The sequence below is a fragment of the Triticum urartu genome, chromosome 2A, assembly GCF_056163025.1.
Source record: "Triticum urartu cultivar PI428250 chromosome 2A, HENAU_Tu73, whole genome shotgun sequence".
In the NCBI taxonomy this organism is placed as follows: domain Eukaryota; kingdom Viridiplantae; phylum Streptophyta; class Magnoliopsida; order Poales; family Poaceae; genus Triticum; species Triticum urartu.
The window spans coordinates 636,825,917-636,833,075 of record NC_141874.1 but is presented as its reverse complement, the minus strand read 5'-3'; positions in this window follow the sequence as shown (position 1 = coordinate 636,833,075).

Sequence of the window (7,159 nt, the reverse complement as noted above, 5' to 3'; positions counted from 1 at the left end):
CTTCCTCTCCTTTCTCTCCTTTAGTGTACTAGAAACTTCCATAAATTTCAGAAACTTCATATAAAAATTTTATTCACTTCTGCTGATGTACTACTTGTGATGCTGTTGCTGCTGCTGCACTACTTGTGATGCTGCTGCTACTTGTGATTTTGTCAACTTGTGATGCTGCTGCTACTTGTGATCTTCTGAAATGACCCCTTTCTCCTGAAATGTTGATTAATTTCCGTTTCGGTTGAGAATGGGGCACTCCTAGGTCAAGAAAATTAGCAAAGGTCATGCCCAATTTTCTTGACCTAGAAGGTGCCCGATTCTCAACCGAAACAAAAATTAATCAACATTTATAGTTTGACCTAGAAGATCCCAATTTGTTAACTCTAGTTCAGATGTTGAATGTTAATCTGAGTGTGTGTGATGGTGACTGAACAGATAAATCATGTCTCCCAACATTTTCATCTAAGTGGACTCTCACACACACACTATCTAGCTTTACACTTAAGCAGTGGCGAGATTTGCTCCCTCCACACAATGTGCAACAAGCAAGCAGGTGGATCTAGGTAGCTTGGCTAGATTAGCTATGAGCCAATGTTGTCAAGTCAAAAGAGATGATGCAGATGGATGGATGGATAGATGGATGGATGGGGATGCAGCACCACTCCACCACCTTCACTTGTCTAGCTTGTGGTTTACCCCTCACTCTCTCATGCACCAGAAGAATATGATACATACATCCACTTTGATAAGCTAAAACTAGTAAGAGAAGCAGGGCAAAAAATAATTTTTGTATTTATTTTAGATCACATACACAAAATAACCTACCAGCAATACAAATCTAGTTTCAGAAACATGTGATACATACATCCACTTTGATAAGCTAAAACTAGTAAGAGCAACAGGGCAAAAAATAAATCTATGTACGATATAGGGGTGCTACAGCTATATCCTCCATCCCGTCCCACCGGAGCAAGCAAACCTACAAGCTGCTCCTCATGTTTTTCCCTCTACTAGTAGACTAGAACTTCCCAATGCTGGCTAGTTTGCACCCTCTACAAGTTGCTACTGCTTCCGAATAACCTAACAGCCATCGAAATCTTGTTTGAATCACAAAAATGTGAGAAAACCCATCGATATGAGGCAGACAACTAGTTGTAGATGAGGAAGGGCATTTGAGGCCCCATCGAGTCTATGAAGATGTGATGGGTCCTGATATATTGACTTGCGGATTTATTTTTTCCTAGACTGCCTCAGTGTCGACAAATCCTAAATGATGAGACCATGATCTTGTTCCTTGACAATAACCAACTTTTTGACCAAATTTTTTTCCTATTTAGAGCGAAACATGGCCCACAACGATGAGGCCGGCGGTTCAGGCGGCAAGCAATTCTAGGAGCTGTCCCAGGAGATGGAGGAAGAACCTCACCGCTATGAGGACGCCGCGGAAGACACCGATCCTGACTACACAACCCCTAGTGGTGTCGGGGATGACACCACTGATGGTGCCGCTGAGGATGCCACCACAGATGATGGCGGCGCACACACAGATGGCAGCCAACCGAAGAAGCAAAGGAAGGACCGGCGCCCGAATGCGCTCCGCACCCTCAAGGAGGAATTCACTCAAGTGGACTCCGACGGGAATTCAACGGAGCCCAAACATATAGTCAAGGGGTACTCGGTTCAGCTCGTGTGCATTCTCCGGAGCACCGTCTCGATCAACACCGAGAACCTTAGGCATAAGGGCCGAGGGAATTTGCGCAACCTCCTCTTCACGAAGCTGCACGAACGATACAAGTTCCCCGCCGAATTTGAAAACATACGCCTCTCAGGGAATAAAGTGAACAGTGCCGCCCTCACGAAGATGAGCACGGCCCTGCTACATGGAAAAGCGCGGTGAAGAGAGTGATTGATAAAGGTGATAGTTATGAGAAGATCAAGGCGAAATATCCTTTGATGAGCGAAGATGAGTACAAGGAGTTCAAGATCAAGTGCGAGAGCAGTGCAACCTCCAAATCAAGTCAGTGGGGGAAAGAAATGCGGGAGTTGAACTTAGGGGAACACAAACTCGGTCCCGGCGGTTACAGAGTGGCGGAGCCTATATGGGACAAGGAGGACGCGGAGCGTGCCGAGCAAGGCCTACCGCCCCGCTTCGAGAAATAAAGCGGTGACAAGCAGACCAGGAACTATGTCAGGGCCCGGTACAAGGAGGACCCGATAACAAAGGAGCTTACCACGGATCCGAACACCAGGGCGCTTGAGCTTCTTCTGGTAAGGAATACACCCCCGCGTAATTAGCTCCATATGGTTGCACTCTAATTAATCCCCAATATTTGTAAATGGTTCACGTTCCTTTCGCAGGACACTAAAAGCAGTAGCGCGGGGTCGTCTAAGAGCTCCCCTTTCGACACCCCTTTAAATAGGGCGTTGAACATAATGAAAAACAAGGATAAGCTCACTAAGCCGACGTCAGCTGGTCGTGTGGCCGGCAAAGGCTTGTCCACAAAATGGGGGTCATACTATACCGCTAGTGTGCGGAAGGAGAAAAAGACCAACTCGGAAAGCCAGACGCACGAGGTTGAAGAACTCAAGGCACAAGTGGCGCGGATTCCGAAGCTTGTCCAAGAGCAAGTGCAACAACAACTTGGAACGACGCTTAACGCCATGGTGCCTACGTTGATTCATGGGCTGACGACGTGGATTGCGGGCGGCCAACAGGGGCCTCCCCCGGTTCCCAGCTTCACGGCCAGCAACTCGCACAGCGTGCAGGCGGCGCCATTGGTGTCTCCGGCGGCGCCATTGGTGCCTCCGGCGGCGGCGCCATTGGTGTCTCCGGCGGAGGCGGTATTCGTGTCTCCGACGCCGGCACGGGCGTTGGAGCTTAATGCACCTGGGTGTACGCCGGCCGGCACCTCGCCAACAAGCGCCCCCTCCATCAGTTGCACGCCCGTCGTTGGCGGTGCCTCGACATTAGCCGAGCTCGACGGCATCACGGTAACTAAGCCTCTCGGCCGATGACTTCATCTCCTTGCCTTTGACTGGGCATCCCTGACGCCCTGTACATGTTTTCGCAGGGCACCGCCGACGTTCCTTGCACTCTTCTGCACTTCGTGGGCACCGAGTTGGTCGATGTCGCCAAGGGCAGAATCATTCAACCGGGCAACCCCATGTTCCACGGTAATCCGATGCCACCCACAATGTATAGGGTTGAAGTGGTTCGGGTGCTGCCAGGCTGCGACGAGCTGTTACCTCCGATTCGACCCGCTGGGGCCGACGAAGAAGATGAGATGACCCTCAGCGCCTGCGTAAACTGGCCCCTGCTTTGGCCGAAGAGCCAGATTCGTTTGGGGGCGGGGGACACCACCCCACAGACAAGACCGCCAGTCGTGCCGGCGCCAAGCCATGGCAAGAACGCCGCAACGCTACCGGACCTGCCGGACATCCCTATGGCACAGGATCCGAACAGCCCTATGGCACAGGATTCGGACGGCGACGACAACGACGATGGTACATTTACCAACGTTGATAAGTACTTTGCCGAACATGGGTACGCTGACGAGTTCTGCGGGCCTCTTTCTCAAGAACCCAACCAAGACCACCGCGACCTAGCTGGTACGTCGGAGAATTCCAATTGCAACAGGCGTCGTCTGGCGTTCAGTTCTCAGGACAAGCCTCCAGCTTCCGCCTTCACCAAGCCTCAGATAGCTGAGGTGCGAAATATTATCAGCCCCAACACGCTCAAGAAGGCGGTCTGTGAGCAGAACTCGGTCCCATTACAGGAGATCAAGAAGAAGGGACGGAAATGAAAGACTACCAAGGGCGCCGGTGCGAGCCAGCCGGCACCGAGTTCGATCCGTGCTCAGGACGGGCCACCTTCACCTAAGGATATCTCGACGAGGGTGCATGTGGCGGGTAGGGCGATGCTACCGCCAAATATGCTGAATGCTACAACCGGTGCTATGCGGAGTCTGCACGACAGTGTTCTTTCTTTGGAGAAGCGGCGTCTCAGAGAGAAGGATGTGGCATACCCAGTTTTCGTGGCCAAGGTGCCAGAGGGCAAGGGCTTTGTGGATGGCGACATCGGGGGTACGATCGTCCTGCGGTTTGATGACATCTTTGCTATGTTTAACCTTCATCCGCTGCACTACACCTTCGTTCGGCTGTTTTCGCTGAGTATGGAGATGCGGATCATTAGAGACAAGACCCCGGACATCGTGATAGTCGACCCCTTCTACATGCGTGCCAAGCACTTGAGCAGCGCTGGGGACCGCCAAGTTGCGAGTTCACACCTCGAAGGCGTCATTCTGGCAAACCCAGATAAGGATAACTTCCTTGTGGCTTACTTTCCCGAGTAAGTCTTCCCTTAACCGCCCCGTAACATATGATTTCTTAGATTTCGATCGTTCTTTTTTTCTAACATTTCATGTTCTGTGCAGTGACACACATTGCACACTCATCCTCTTAAGCCCGAAATATTCCATGGCCACGTATTTCGACCCGAACCATAACTCCAACATAGACTACACAAATGTCAAGAAACTTCTTAATGATGTTCTCCCTGGCTACACCAAATCTGGAGGCACCTTCACCAGGGCAGTTCGTAAGTACGGCAAGCACATGTTCTCACACAATATGAAGTTCTGCTGCGTCAAGCAGCCGCCTGGCGGTCAGAAGGATGCCTACTACGCCCTCCATCACATGCGGGCGATCGTAAGGGACCATCATCAACTTCTGCTACCAGATAATCTCAAAGATTGGGCCGCGAGCTTGTCGGCAGTCCAGGACGCGGACCTCAGACAAGAATTCTTTCGCATCCAGTCGGAGTTTGCGGACATCATCCATCAAGATGTCCTTCATACCTCGGGGCAGTTCTTCCTCAGATATCAACCGTCCAACAGTGAGATAGATGAAACGCTACAAATGCAGGGTGACAACGACCGCGATTTCATGACCATCACGACAGACGTCGGCTTCATCCACGTTCCTGTCCGATGAGTCGAGTCGAAAGTAGTGATGTGTAGTTCTGAAACATTGATTGGCTCATGTTGTAATTATACTTTAATGAATTCGTATGTCTCTTTGGTTTGGACAGTCGTTCAACTTAGATGTAATCGATGCTTTTTATTAGTAGGACCATGAATCGTGCTATTAATGTCTTGCTTTTCTCTTCCGATCCTTTTGTTGCATACTTACATATTGCTTATGTATATTCTGTTGTTTGGCTTGTGCATAGAGATGCCGTCGTATGTCGTGTACAAGGGTAAGGTTCCCAGAGTCTACGACGACTGGGAGGAGTGTCGGAGACAGGTTCACCGTTTCAGCGGTAACAGTTACAAAGGGTACACCACTAGGGCGGAGGCCGAATGTAGATACGCCCGCTATCTAGCGGGAGAGAGGAGGGAGCGTTGGAGGAACCGGATGAAGACCAGTTTGATCGCGATGATGCTCATCGTGATGACCACAGCTCTCTTCTTTGTGATTGTAGTTTAGATGATCGATATCGACTTGTAATGTGAAGGCAAACTCGATACTCGCGGTCTTGAGACTTGTAATGTTTTATCTTTGTTCGGTCTTTTGAATTCGGAGACTAATATGATGAATTGTATTCGGAGACTAATCTTCTATTGTATTCGATGAATCTGATGTTGTTGTGTGCTGCTGTCTATATTCTGTCCAATAATATATTTTGTAACCTGTGCAAAAATCAGAAAAGCGAAAAAAATAAAACCTAATATTCATACTAATGGCGCACCACACAAGACACTAATGGCGCACTGTGATCATCACACTAATGGCGCATTAACTGCTGGTGCGCCATTAGAATGCCAAAGCACATGGGTACATATGGCCCCCTGGGAGGCATTCTAATGGCGCACTGCAGGCTATACTAATGGCGCACTACTTGGTGCGCCATTAGAACACCAGATACTAATGGCGCACCAGTGGTGCGCCATTAGAATTTAATTCTAATGGCGTGATGCCAGTGGTGCACCGGTAGTGCGCCATTAGAAGGCAAATTCGGTGCGCCACTAGCATGCCTTTTCCTAGTAGTGCTAGGTCGATCGGGAAGGCTTGCCGGCGCGGAAGCCCCTAGCGGCATTTTGGGGACGGATCCCCATGGCCAGCCGGGTACGCATGCTGCCGGATGAGCCACCTTTCCGTTCTGAACGCGGCTGCTCGAACTGTCGAGCTTGACTCGAGTCAGAATCGGGGGCGTTGCTGATCGCGGAAGGCTACTCTGCCATTCTCGACGCAGCCGCTTGAGCTGTTGAGCAGACTCGAAACAGGGCAAGGGCGTTGCCGATCGGGGTAGAGCCCCCTGGCATTCAGGTTTCTCATACAAAGCAAATATCTCTGGGAGGAATAACCTCAAATAAGAAGGGTAGCATAAATAAGGGTTCAGTGCAACTTAGCTTCTGTTTGCGATCGCTCGAGTGTCGATTTTCTGGCCTCCTTTCTTCTTCAAGGGTCACGAAGATGAAGGAGTGCCGGGCTAACTGCTAGAGACGATTCTCACAACTGCGCACAATACCTGGCGCGCCAAAGATGTCGGTGGGAACGACACCTATGGGATCACAAGAATCCCTACTACGGTTGCGGGGCGCGGGGTCGTGAGAAAAGCGGATCAAACAGATAGCACATGGTTCGTTTATCCAGGTTCGGGCCGCGAGGATGCGTAAAACCCTACTCCTGCTTTCGTGGATTGTATATCTGTGTTCTTGAGCTAGCTATGGGGCGTGAGGAGCTCTAAAAAGCCAAATCCTCCTCCTGGTCGCCTCGGGCCTCCTTTTATAGGAAAGGGGTTGCCACAGTGGCACACAGGAGGTGGAAAGGGTACAGTGATGTGAGGTTATCCCTCGCATTACATGACAAGGCGCATTTAATGCATCTTGCCCAGGTGTCCTTGCTTTATCGGGGACGGGGGAGAGCCCTGTCCTGTCCGTCGCCGCTCCCTCTCGTGTCGACACGCGCCCTGGCCAGCGGCGCCCGCGGTGCCATGTAGGCAGGCAGGCAGCTGAGGTGGCGCAATGGTGGGTTTTCACGAAGATCCGCATGCCGCCACGCAGGAGCCTGCCCAGCTGGTTGGGTCGGCAGCTGCATGCGAATGGCGGTGGAGGTTTGACTGGCGTGGGCCTGATGGAGGCCCTACGGGTGTTCTTGGCAAGGGACT